The sequence below is a fragment of the Sebastes umbrosus genome, chromosome 23 (assembly GCF_015220745.1).
Source record: "Sebastes umbrosus isolate fSebUmb1 chromosome 23, fSebUmb1.pri, whole genome shotgun sequence".
Lineage (NCBI taxonomy): Eukaryota > Metazoa > Chordata > Actinopteri > Perciformes > Sebastidae > Sebastes > Sebastes umbrosus.
The window spans coordinates 3,679,471-3,693,792 of record NC_051291.1 but is presented as its reverse complement, the minus strand read 5'-3'; the positions used below and the strand labels follow the sequence as shown (position 1 = coordinate 3,693,792).

The following is a 14,322-nucleotide window of genomic DNA, read 5'->3' as shown; positions in this document are numbered from 1 at the left end:
AGAGAGCTGTGACACACTTTCCAAGGAAAAACTAATGACGTGTAGTTATTTTTTTACTTCCTCATCTTGTTTCAAACTGACTCATCACATCCTGGAACAATAAGAAACTCACACAGTTTCTGTCATTGTGAGAAAAGGTGTAAAAGTTGTTCCCCCTATCAATCAGAGGATGCAACAGCAGAGGGATTCCTCAGCACTGCAGCCTCATGATCATATGATGCTGCTGATGTAAGGACAGGACAGACAGGAGACCGGCTGAAGCCAGTCTATAAAATGCTCCAACATGGGGCCTACACGAGCTAAACGAGGCGCTCACACAGGCAAAGTAAAAGCTTAACAAAAAAAACAAAATAAGATTTTATTTAAAATCATTTCCTGCAGGAATTGACAGCATGGCAGCTCGGAAAGAGAGATTTACAACCCACCAAAAAGGCTCCTGAACGCATCACAGAATGCATTCATAACATCACCACTAAGCCTCCTTTATTCTCTTCATATGTGTGTCTCATTCATAGCAGCACATGCTCATCTCTGCATACCGAGAGCCTGGTAATCCTCCTGTTAACCAGCAGCAGCGTGCTGATGATAAACATGCATTTGTTATATTGTTGCAATGTTACTTTACCTTTGTGAGGCTGATGAAGATGTGGAGGTCTGCAGCCTGCTGGGAGCTCAGTGTTGACCTTGGAGCAGCAGAAAGATGCGTGTCTGCTGCTATGGACGAGCTCTCTCTCTCTCTCTCTCTCTCTCTCTCTCTCTCTGTGTGTGTGTGTGTTTAAATTTCCTGAGTAGTAAATGAAGCCGCTTCCTGACGTGGAGCTGCAAGAGGGCGGTGCTGGCTGTTTTCTATTTTAGAGCAGCAGGAGGATAATAGACTCAGTCATTCAGTCCTCCTCCTCCTCCTCCTCCTCCTGCTCCTGCTGCAGGGTATAGGTCTACTGCTGCTACTGTGTGTCCCATGCACGCAATCTGATAGGTGCTGATTAAGGTTTGAAAAACAACACAAATGCTGCAATTAAGTATTATTTTTTGCATATAAAATGTCAGAAAATTGTAAACATTTTCCCAGAATCCAAAGATATTTAAAGTTGCATTAGGCAGAATATTTTTGGCATCATTTTGAGGCAAAAATCCCCCAAAAAATAACCTTTCAGCATATTGTAATTCAAGTGTTCTGAGAGACTTCTGCACCTCTAGATTTTTTTTAAAGGTCCCATATCATGCTCATTTTCAGGTTCATACTTTTATTTTGTGTTTCTGCTAGAACATGTTTACATGCTTTAATGTTAAAACTTTATTTTACTCATACTGTCTGTCTGAATATACCTGTATTTACCCTCTGTCTGAAACGCTCCGTTTTAGCACATTTCAACGGAATTGTGTTGCTAGGAATATATACTGACCAATATTTCATATAATGGTGCTTTTTAAAAAATAAATATTTTAAAGGGGACATATCGTGCTCATTTTTTAGGTTCATGCTTGTATTTTGGGTTTCTACTAGAACATGTTTACATGCTGTAATGTTATCAGTAGATACTCGTTACATCCCCTCAACCCTCCTCCTCCTGCTGCTGCTGCTGCTGCTGCTGCAGGGTATAGGTCTACTGCTGCTACTGTGTGTCCCATGCACGCAATCTGATAAGTGCTGATAGGGTTTAAAAAAAAACACAATGCTACAACTAAGTATTGGTAGTAGGTAGAAGGTAACAAAGTTTATAGTCTAAGTATATAGTATATAAGTCTAATGCAGTGAGGGCCAAAGAGCAAATGTACTACGGAGTATTAGGGCCACATTGAGGGAAAAAACATCTGAGATTTCCAGAATAAAGTCATAATATTACAAGAAAATAAGTCATAATTTAACGAGAATAAAGTCGTAACTTAATGAGAATAAAGTCGTAATATTACGAGAATAAGTCATAATTTAACGAGAATAAAAGTCGTAATATTACGAGAATAAAGTCATAACTTTGTCAGAAAAAAAGTCGTAATATTACGAGGAAAAAAGAAAATAACACGTAAAATTACTACTTTATAAAAATAACTTTTTTTATTCATTTTTGCTCCAACTGTACCCACTGCATATAAGACAAAGAAAAACACAAAATCCTTACAATTGAGAAGCTGGATCTAATCCAATGTTTGATATTTTTGCTTAAAAAAAATAATCCCTTTTCAAAATAGTTATTGTTGTATGTATTTTATTCTGAATACTAGCAATAGTAATAAGAAGAAGCTTATTCAGTTGACAATGTAAACCACTACGGTGACCAGGTGTCCCACTTTACGAGGGACTGCACAGCATTTTCATCCCTTGTCCCACGTCCCACATACTGAGACGATGTCCCACATAGTTTTCAAAAGTCAAACCACTGCATGACAGACGCTTTTTTTTTTTTTTGAAATCTGTCTTTTATCCAATTGGCTGTGAAGAAAGCAGGGAAGGTTGTCATCACGGGGCTGTTTGCTGTCAAACTGCACACACGAGTCAAGTGCAGGTTGACCTTTTGCCGTCTTTGCTATGCTTTGCGAGTCACGGCAAAGTCACAAGCTGTGCAGATTTAGGCGGAATCTGATGGAAACTATACCACAAAGAAAAGGAAGAGCAGCTACAGCAAAGACTGTGAAACTACTGTGAAACTTTCTGTGTAATTTGCCAGTTATGTATGGGGGGATGTGACATGAAGCGACACAGTTCATGTGAGTCTCACAAGAAACGTGCGGCTCATAAAGGAGATGTGCAGATCTCTGGATGCATTCGGGCAAAGCTTAGAGATGTGACAAGATAAGGGGCAGTGTAGAAATGTGTATTACTTAAGTTAGAAAATGATATCAGAATTGTAGACTACCTCTCAGCCGTGGTAACGTGTCCCACATTGTCCCACAAAAAACCTACTCTTTGTTCCTCTTTGGTTTGATGGGATCTGGTGACCCTAGTGTCCACTGAAAGTAGCTGAATTGTTTCTCAGTGATGTTTACACCCAGTCTCTCTCTTTGCTGTCACTGTTTGCTTCTGCAGGTTTCCTCCCCGACACGGATCAATACAGTCTTGTGCAATCATTTACGTCAATACCAGAAGTGTACTGATATTACAAGAATTGTCTGTGAGACATTCAGTTTAGTGTCAGTCCAGTCCAAAAAACCCACTTAAAATGAGATTATGTAACTTTTGAAGGAAGAAATAACACATTCTCCATCTTAAAGGAGCAGTGTGTAGGATCTGGCGGCATATAGCGGTGAGGTTGCAGATTGCAACCAAGCTTCTCCAGTGTGCCAAGCGTGTAGGAGAACTACAACTGATGCGGAAACGTGAACGCACGTCTCATTCTAAGGTAACGAAAACACGACGATTCTTAGTTTCAGGTGTTTATACACTAAAGAAAACATGCTTATTATTAATATTATATTCCATTTCTGACAATAGATCCCCCTACATGTTACACAGTGTTCCTTTAAAATATGTTTTTTTAAAAAGCACCATTATATGAAATCCAAATTGATTTATAAAGCACATTTAAAAACAACAAAAGTTGACCAAAGTGCTGTACTAAACATAAAAACATAAAAAACAATACAATAAAACACTAAGACCAACTTAAAACCAACAGAACATTAAAATAATAAAAGCATTAAGACCAATTGGAAAGGATGCCGAGCCAAAAGCCATCAAGGAATCAAAGTTCTTTTTGAAGTTTGATTTAAAAACAGGCAGTGTGGGGGACAGCCGAACATGTGGAGGCAGAGCGTTACAGAGCGTTACAGAACGATCCAGAGCTTTGGAGCTGCAACTGAAAAGGCTCTGTCACCCCTGAGCTTCAACCTATAGACCTCGGGACAGTCAGAAGCAACTGCTCAGTGGATCTGAGTGTCCTTGATAAAAGACGTGGTTTTAAAAGGTCTGAGAGATAAGTTGGAGCTTGCCCATTTAACGATTTATATGTTAATAATAAAATCTTAAAATCAATCCTAAAACGCACAGAGAGCCAGTGAAGAGAAGCCAGAATAGGTGGAGACGTGCTCACGTTTACGTGTACCAGCTAAAATAAATATTGGTGAAAATATAACTCAACTAATTGATTAATTGACTCACTGTTTCAACTAGGGTCTTAAACATTTTATTATTGTGATTACTATGGCCTACTACTACTACTACTAATAACTACACTAATGAAAAAAGCTGAAGTGGCAGCTGAAATGTTCAAGCTGAAATTTTCAGATTAAGTTGAAATGCCAGTTTAAGTGTGAGCGCTGAGGGAAGCTGTCAGTCGGCTCAGTTGAAGTGAACGTGTTGAAACAAGTCAAATATTCAGTTGAACGCAGCTGACATGTCGGTCAGATTGATTTTCTATACATTGACTTTTTTTTGCTCTGTCAGCGTCAGATGTATTCTCTTCTCCCTAAATGTTCTTTGCGTGCATAAAGCTGCTGGCAGCGCCGGGCGGAAAACTCAATCTGGGTCATTTGAGCTCAATCCGTTGGATTAATGTGAAAGGGTCACACAGCGAAGCCCGTGCATATGGTGAGAGGGACTTTGCCAAATGTGAAGAAGACATTTAAGAACGACTGAACAAAGAAGTGTTAGATGAAGTAACAGCTGATGAACTGTGAAAACTTGCTTGGCCTGTTATTATGGGAGTGCAATAAGAGAAATGCAATGACAAACCCAACGGTGATTTTGGGAGTGACTCACTTATAATAATGATGACAAATCAATTTCAGGAGAATTTGCAAGATTACAGTTGCTTGAGTCATTTCTTCATTCTTCATTTCCAGTTTTTCATTGCTGATGTTTCAAGTTGATTTGTTTTGTAGCTTAATACACACAAAAGAACTGTGATCCTCCCGCCTGTAACTTTAGCATGAACTCTTCCTCTGTGGTGTTTCCTTGCCAGTTAAAAAAATTGCTGAATTCAAGCGTCGACAGCATTTCATTCTGTTTGACTGCATGTTTCTCCTTTTTTAGGGCATCTCTTGAGCTGCTCTTTGGTGAATTGCATCATTTTCACGCGGACAAATGCACCAAACTAAAGCAGGAAAGTGCACTTTTCCTGAGCTCAGATGATGGCTGTTGCTGTCAGCTTGCCCTAGAGAGGTTGGTCATTAAATTTTCATTCCTAAAATGCGTCAGTATAGCAAAGGTGCTGAATATAACTTTGGGGGAGATGCTCTCTCTCTTCTTACTTCCTGTCAGGAGTATTTGCCATGTAGGCTATACCTGAAGTATTAATATAATCGTGCAGGCATGTGGATAAATGACACAGTGGATTACCTGCACAGGAAATACATCCTTGTCCAAAACAGTCTCACAGCATCTGTTGTGTGCATAGACAGGAATTTCCCTTTATTTTTGTGACGCTCAGTGCAACTTATTTTTTGTGCGTTTTCCTGCAAATGTCCAGCACCATGTGACACATGTGTCCATTTCCGCTCCAGTCTTTTCAAAATAAAACTACTCAGTAAAGATTGACTTGGTTAGGCGTTGGCAACAAAACGACTTAGTTAGGTTTATGAAAAGATCGCGGTTTGGGTTAAAATAACTCAGAAAATGGTGTAACTTAAGTACGGAAGTTACTTGGAAAGAACTACTTAGTTAGGTTTATGAAAAGATCACTTTTTTTGGGTTAAAATAACTCCAGAAGTGCTGTAACCTAAGTTACGGAAGTTACGTGACAAAAATTACTTAGTTAGGTTTCGGAAAAGATTACGGTTTTGGTTAAAATAACTCCGGAAGTGGTGTAACTTAAGTACGGAAGTCACGTGACAAATAAATCAACTTTGACTTCTGGTTTCACACGGGACACGAACACCGGTCTCCTGCACCCATCCACCCCGACCTTTCGCCACTCTTTACACTTCCCGGATCACAATTACGTGGATTACATACAAATTGATTTCATGCTGACCATCACAAATAAAATGTGAATTTCAATTCTATGTGTATGAATCAATAGATTACATTTGTGACTATTTCACGAACTGCTGTGCGACTGGGCTGCCTGGTCTTGTAGGTTTTGAAAAAAATCTTTGAAGGTCACTTGATTTTTGTCCAAAATGAAGTAGAAAATGACCCCCACAGTTTGAAGAGTTTTAGTATTAAGGTCAATAACAATTCAAAATCTTGCAGTCAGCTACTACAGCAGCGTTTTATCTGTAATCTGCTCAGTCCTGAAGTCTGTTTCCTTCCACTGATCCACTGACGGGGTTTTATTGCATTAAGTTCATCTCTGGAAAACCCGCAGTGACGTTTGCGTTTCTTTGTACATTCTCTAATACTGAATTTTCCCCCATGTAAATGTAATGAATTGTCCCACGCGGTGCACCACTCTGCACTAAAAGAGCTCCGTACACAAACGTCCTTTTGTTCGGCTGGTTTCAGTCAAGAGTTTGAGTGTCACATGCCGAGACATTCAGAGACTTGTCCACACTGAGAAGAATCAAATATCTATGAGGCACACACAGTATTTCATTGAAACATAAAAGATTTAGCAGTTCTTTGCACCAGTGCACCTGTAGTTTGGCCACATATCACAATAACAATAGTGCTTATTGCCAGATTTCTTTATATCTGACAAAGGCTGCTCATTGTCCTTCAACCCAATCAGCCCAACCATCCTTGTAGCAGTGTTGTCAAAGAGTACAGAAGCAGAGAGACAACAGCTGCTGCTGGGAAATAGTGTGAAAATGAGGAACGTGGAGCAGCTGTGAAGTTATACTTTAGTTTAGGTTTCACAAATAACGGAAATACTTCATCTTTTGGCACATCAGCACCACATTATCATCAGTATCAGGACCTTGAAAAGATTGTGCAAGAAACTGCGTTTATTCCGAGAAAAAAACACACAGACCTGATGGGGAAACTGCCTAAAAATTACTTTTTATCTCGTAATATTACGATTTTTTTTCTCATTAAGTTATGACTTTATTCTCGTAATATTATGACTTTATTCTCGTAATATTACAATTTTTTTTCTCATTAAGTTATGACTTTATTCTCGTAATATTATGACTTTATTCTCGTAATATTACAATTTTTTTTCTCATTAAGTTATGACTTTATTCTCGTAATATTATGACTTTTTTTCTCGTAAAGTTATGACTTTATTCTTGTAATATTATGACTTTTTCTCGTAAAGTTGTGACTTTATTTTCATAATATTACAATTTTTTTCTGGTAAAGTTATGAATTTATTCTCATAATAATACGACTTTATTTCTTGAAATAGTATGACTTTATTCTTATTAAATTAGGACCTTTTTTTCACGTAATATTATGATTTTATACCTTGAAATCTCTTTTCTTTTTCTCAATGTGGCCCCAGTACTCCCTCGTAGAATATGACAATAGGCTATTAAATTTAGTCGGTTTCAGGCCTCCATAGATTACACGTGGTAATAGTATTTATAATCGAATGGGACACTGTCTAAAAGTACATAAGTGAGTTAAAAGGCAGAGAATAACAAGGTATTATGTCTATAAAATACATTATTTAGATTAACACTGTCTCTTCACTGACTACTTTCAATATTTACGAGCTCTACAGTACCAAATAAAGCCGCTATAGGGCTACAGAACACTCCATGCACTGCTCTGTCTGTGAGAATTCACATGATCCTCACTGTTTGACACAGTCAACAATAAGTGATCAGGTCATAGATAAAAACACAAACACTGGAGCTCAGATTATGGAAGCATGGCGCTCCCAAAGTCCAAACAGAAACCTCACACCGGCTCGCACTGTTGAGGTTGAGGTGCAGCTCGCAGAGGGAAGCCAAGAGAAATGTGATTTTTGTCTCACAGACAGAGTTTAGCTGAGACCGAAGGGATTCAGAGTGAACATGATCCCTGAGATAAAATAAAAAAAACATTAGAATCCAAACATCGCTATTGTTTCAGGAACATTTGTGTTAATATTAAAACAGCAAAATGCATTTTTTTTGATAGTATTTTGATGGGACATCTATTATGTTTATACTTAAAGGGAATATGAGTACACACACAGACAAAAGACACAACAGGTTACCAGCTCTCCATATAAAGGAGTATAACCCGACACCATCACTGTTTACTCTGCTGATCAGCTCCTTCCATCACCCCAACCCCCTCCTCAGGCTCTATTGTTGTTATAACTAAGATTCAATGTCCATGTTTGTTAAGGGAGGATAAGTTCTCTGAGGAGACTCCTGCTCGGATTCTTTAAGAGCTCCCTTAAAGGAGCAGGGTGTCGCATTTTGTGAGATTGCAAATTGCAACCGACTGAGTCCTCCTCCGCTCAGCTCAGCGCGTCAGAGAACTACGGTGGCTTTTAGGTAACTTAAAAAACGGCAGAGGCTGTTATCAAAAAACACCTGAGTTTCGTCTCTTTGCATCTACTGTATACTCTTTGCACTCTCTATGTAGATATGAAGGGCTCATTCTAAGGTAACGAAAACCCCGACGATTCTTAGTTTAAGGGGCTCTTCTCATTTCTCAGTTTGTACATCCTCAATTCCTTTCCTCTCTCCACATTTTAAGAATTGAGACGTCCTTCAAGATGGCATGCTGAGATCGATTTCCAGGTCACAGGCAGGAGGACGGAGGACAGAGGAGACGAGGAGATGAGGCGGCACAAAATTTAGAAATGAGAAGGTGATGAATGAAAACATAGTTATGAATATTATATTCCATTTCTGCTCTCCTGAGTCCTACACACTGGACCTTTAAAGAGCAGATCTAACTTTAGTGTCTCAGTATTATAAGGTCATTTCTAGGAGACAAGGTTGAGGTGAGCTCATTAAGCTTTTGGACTCATTAAACCAGCCAAACTGTGGCTATGTTCCAATCGCATACTTTTTACTTTTATTCCATACTGCAGCTGCTCTTACAAAGTACGTACTGTTGCATGCACTATGCATACAATTGGGACATACTACTTGCACTTTGAACTTTGACCCTCTTGCTTATATACACACTGCACAGAGGATTGTGGGTCAGAGTAGCCAGAATAACTTGCTGGCTTGCAAAATGTGACAGGATGTAGTAGGACATCCTGTTACTTTTGGCGTACTGCGTTTGACACACTATGTACTGTATGTATTTGGACATACCAAAACGAGTCAGCACTTGTTACCCTCCACACTCATCATGTCAACCAGCGTGCTACACTAATATGTTCAATACATTATATGTTATCTTATATGTAATTTACAGTTCGTAATTACAGTAGTTTATAAACCATTTTTTAAGTAATTGAGCTTAGAAACAAACACAATAAGTACACAAGAGAAAACAACGTCAGCATTCAAAATTGAAATAAAATAATTAAAAAAAATAAAATAAAATAAAAAAAATATATAATAATAATACAAAGAGAGAAAGAGAGAAAAAAGGAAATAATAATAATAAATAAATAAGTTAATAATACAAAAAAGAAAAAGAAAAAGGGAGGCAAGCAGAGATATAACAATATAATTTACAGAAGCCCACACATGCGTCCGCATAATATGTTCAATACAGAGTCAGATATTTGGTTTTCAAATAGATTTTTTTACCTTAATTAGGAATAATTCAAATTTGCATAAATTTAGAGAGATTAAATAGACGAAGCTCTACTAAAGTGAAGATACAGTTGTCCCGTTCTGCAGGTGTTCTCACTTACAGTAACAAGCAGGTGTGGCTGTTAAACGAGAACACCTGTTATACCTTAGAGGCAGAGTGAAGGCAAGTCTCAGCACATTACAACTGTATATGAAATAGCTCAGATATATTGTCCATACACATAAATCACTTGGCTCCACATGGCTGGATTTTGCACTGTAAAAACATGCTAACTTAAATTAGACATGGATGAGGAGTAGGCAACTAGTGGACATGATGTATCCCACCAGCAGGGGGCGATGTGGTAAATACACTTTTAAAAAAAAGGTCACAAATGAGCTGAAGTTTGTCCTTGAATCCAACCACAGTGGAATATTTATTAAGGTTCATTCCTTTATGAGGGCAGAGGATAGTGTCATAAAGCCAAACCTTTCCCATCCTGGTTAAACATTTGTCATTTATAGCTTATAGGTTTAAAACAATGTCTCCACTTCTCAGAAGCTGGTAAAGCTGTGTTGTTTTTCCTCCCTACCACCACTGTAGTATATTTTTTAAGTTTACCAAATGTTATTGGAGAGGGATTAACTCAACAAAGCAGCATATAATCCGCTACATGGAGATGAAATATGAATATCTGTTCTACAGTTGTTCGGTAAATCAAAGAGGAGATCAAGGAAAATGTGAAATCTCTGCTGGTTTTAAGAGTGCACCAAACACAATAAACTGGTATTTGTCACATGCAATAACATATATCAATATATCAAGTGAATTAAATACTAAATAAATAAATAAACCCTGCTCTATTGATTTATGTCATATATTATATTGATATCATTATAATCATTATCAATATATCAAGTGAATTAAATACTACAGTTAAATAAATAAATAAATAAACCCTGCTTTATTGATTTATGTCATATATTATATTACTATCATTATAATCTTTATCAATATATCAAGTGAATTAAATACTAAATAAAATAAATAAAATAAATAAACCCTGCTTTATTGATTTATGTCATATATTATATTACTATCATTATAATCTTAATCAATATATCAAGTGAATTAAATAGTAAATAAAATAAATAAGGTCCTGCTTTATTGGTTTATGTCATATATTATATTACAATCATTATAATCATTATCAATATACCAATTGAATTAAATACTAAATAAAATAAATAAAATAAATAAAATAAATAAAATAAATAAAATAAATAAGGTTCTGCTTTATTGATTCAGGAGGTCATATATTATATTACTTATAACTCATAAATATATAAACTTTGAATAAAGTGAGATGCAGTTTGAGCAAAAGTGACTCAAAGTGATTAAAGCAAATCATTTAGTGCAAGGTGACCCGCAGTAGAGACTGGAGAGTAAATGTTATATACTGCATGGTTGTAAATATAAATGTTCAGCAGGCGGCATGGCTTTGTTTAGTCCAGCTAAACACCACAGCAGCCAGCCATTAATATTCATACATACTTGCACCCTGCTGTGAACCCCAGAGGCGGATCTATTTCTATAAATTCTTGTGGTGCGGATGAGCTTGTTCAAACACACCATGAGCTGTATTTCAAATTCTAGTGGAGATCCCTAAGTTTTCAAGGACGGCAGATACGTGGTGCTAAATTACAAGAATGAGTGGACAGAAAGATGCATTGAATATATTGGAATTTTTGTATTTCATAAACGTCTAGAGTATGTTCATCTTTGTATGAACTTACATTAAGCATGCAATACTTCCTCAGAGGAAACAAGTGCACTTCTCCTGCCATGAATTTCAGTCAGACGTTCAGCCTGACAGCTCTCTTTTTAAAGGACACATTATGAAATCAACAATTTGAGCACCTGCACACTAGCAAAATGATCCTAGAGACAGCAAAACAAGTAAAAAAGTTATGAAAAATAAAGGTGAGAAAAGGGGGGGAAATGGAGAAAAAAAAAAAAAATGTCAATTTATTTTCTCCCTCCTTTCTATTTGTATAAGAATGAAGGACAAATGACACTCCTGATGACACATATTGAATGACAGCCCCCTCATTCGCGTAATGAAGCAGAAATGCATAAAGAAATGGAAAAACAAAAGTATGACGAAAAAAATACAGAAATAAATACGTTTGTGGAAATTAATAGATGGGGAAATGCAAAGGGAAAATTACACATAAATAAATAAATACATAAATAATAAATACAGTTAAAAATAAATGAAAAAATATTCAAATTAAAAATAAATATAACAATAATAATACATTTTTAAAGTTAATAAAAAGTAGATAAATAAATAAATGAAAAAAATATTTAAATAAATATAATTATAATAAACTTAAAGTTAATAAAAAATATATAAATAAATTAAAATAAATTAAAAAATATGAAAATTAAAACAAATAGAATTATAATAAACTTTAAAATGAATACAAAATAAATAGATAATTAAATGAATAAAATAATAATAAGAAAAGAAAAGAAAAAATACATGGGAAAATTAAATAGATAAATAGGGGAATTAATACAAAGGTAAATTCATTTTTAAAAAAGCTAATTAAAACAGAAATATCAATTTATGTCACATTTTATCAATTAATCAGTGCATACAATTTATTTTTGATTTTGGCAGGTTCTGTCCTCCAGTCCTCAGAAACATATGCAGACTACAAGTTTAAGTCATGAAGAAAACCTCTGACTCTACCATGTACTATTTCTCAGAGACACTCCTTCATTCCGTGCTGACAGGAATGCAGGTAAATCAAAGGAGGAGTTTTAGATAAAGAAAAGCACACTAGTCCTAGAGGGGTTTTGAAGCTCTGAGTCAACAGAGGCAGGGACAGACATGCACAAGAGCAAACTAACTCCTCTCCTCTATCTCTACCTCTAGAGGTCACTATGCACCAGAAATCACCTTCACAAAGTGTTGAGAGGAGCAGAGCTGAGCTATCACATCATCACGTCACCTCTCACATCATAATGTTCCCTCTGTGCTGGCTGGTGTTTCACTTTACAGCCTGCGTTCCTGATTTAAGGCCGTATATTTAAACCTGTGTGACCGATGAGACCACCGAAGGAAGAGCCTCCTCTTTCCACACCTTGATGTTTACCTTTCCTGTCAGCTTGTTTCCACAAAAGCCAGCGAAGACCCCGACTGTGTTTGGGTCGGAGGGACTGCAGCTGGGGGAGGGCTGCATTCTCACCTCAACACCTCCCTCTGGTGTGGGGGTGACATCCTCCACCTGTCTCATGCTGCTCTTTACGTCCATATACTGCCACAAACCTCGGATTTAACAGTTATTCAGTCCATTCTTCATAAAGATGTCAATAACACCAAACCTGTCAATCACAAGGTGGCCCTGCCCTAAAGCATCCCCTGCTTTATGTTCTATTAGACTCTAAATGGAACCATAATTTACTAAATGAACATCATGCTGTATTGAAGAAGACTTGAAACTAGAGATTGAGACAATAAACTCATGTTTACAATGTTTACTGAGGTGATAAATCAAGTGAGAAGTAGGCTAATTTTCTCATAGACTTCTATACAATCAGACTTCTTTTTGCAACCAGAGGAGTCGCCCCCTGCTGGCAGTCAGAAAGAATGCAAGTTTAAGGCACTTCAGCATTGGCTTCACTTCTCAGACCCCGAAGTTGCCCACTAGTATTTACCGTACAGATATGAGATTGATATCAATCTTCCAACTCTTGGCAAGACAGCAAATCAACACATTTCCCAAAACACTCCTTTAACATGTGTGAACATAACTGGTCTGTGGTATGGAAGATAAAGGGTTATACAACCATTTACTGGATATCAAGTAGCTATAACAAGCAGCGGTGAACTGGGGGGAGGTAGATGAGACTTTGTGAAAATGTCAATATGTTTGGGGAGTAACCTTGCACAAACTTTAAAAGTCAAAGGCAGATGTAGAGTTTCACTGTGCTCGCAATCCCACCATTTAGATTTGATTTTGTTTGGTGTGTTCAGCCAGATTTAAAGTGTTCATATGTAGCCTGCTGTAGAAACATATTTTGGCAGGTACTTTGGAAAAAAACATGCAGACAATTTGAAGCGCTGTAAAGACTTGATGCAGCAAAGACTGTATGAAGGTCAGTGATCGGTCTAAAATATCATGTGACGGGTCGTGAAAATGTTCCATTACTGCTTCCATATTTTTTAAGCATTACAAAGAGTAAAACAGAATATCAAAGCAAGATATCACCTCCCCTCCCATACATATTTTTCTTTTTTTCTCCCAGGTGGTCAACCAGGTATCTCCGGAAACAAAAAGCTCGAACCGGGCCTGAATGCAGCGCATCATCGGTCGCCAAACAATGAGGAGGTGAGAGGAGGAGGAGGGCGAGCATTCAGGAGGCGAGCAGCAGGAGGTTTGGGGAAGATAAAAGTTGGGTTGGGGGTCTGGGTTGAGTCATCAGAGTCCCCCCTCCTGATTACCTCAATGCTGAGCACACACCGCAAATAATCAGACTTATTTGGTCCTGACAGTTGGAGGGGTGTTACCCAATCACAACTAATAATTTCAACCATTTGAATTACCGTTCAGAAGACATTTTAAAGTGGATATAAGTTATTAGATATAGGTGTTACATAAGGCTTTTACAAATATGTGAGTACCTCCCTGAATTAAAACAATAAGCAGTCTGGTGACGCTCTAACTGAAAACACATTTTCCCCCGCAGGCTCTCTCCCCAGTTATCTCCCATCAGCTAGGCTGTGTTCACTT

General features: G+C 37.3%; 1 protein-coding gene across 1 annotated transcript in view; it reads right to left on the bottom strand.

Annotated features, from left to right (window-relative positions):
* Positions 1–866, bottom strand: part of LOC119482969 (monocarboxylate transporter 2-like) — a 31,824-nt gene extending 30,958 nt beyond the window's left edge. Inside the window, exon 1 of the mRNA XM_037760883.1 lies at positions 627–866. The gene's annotated coding sequence lies outside the window, so the exon portion shown is untranslated. The remainder of the gene's footprint in view (positions 1–626) is intronic.
* Positions 867–14,322: the final 13,456 nt, after the last annotated feature.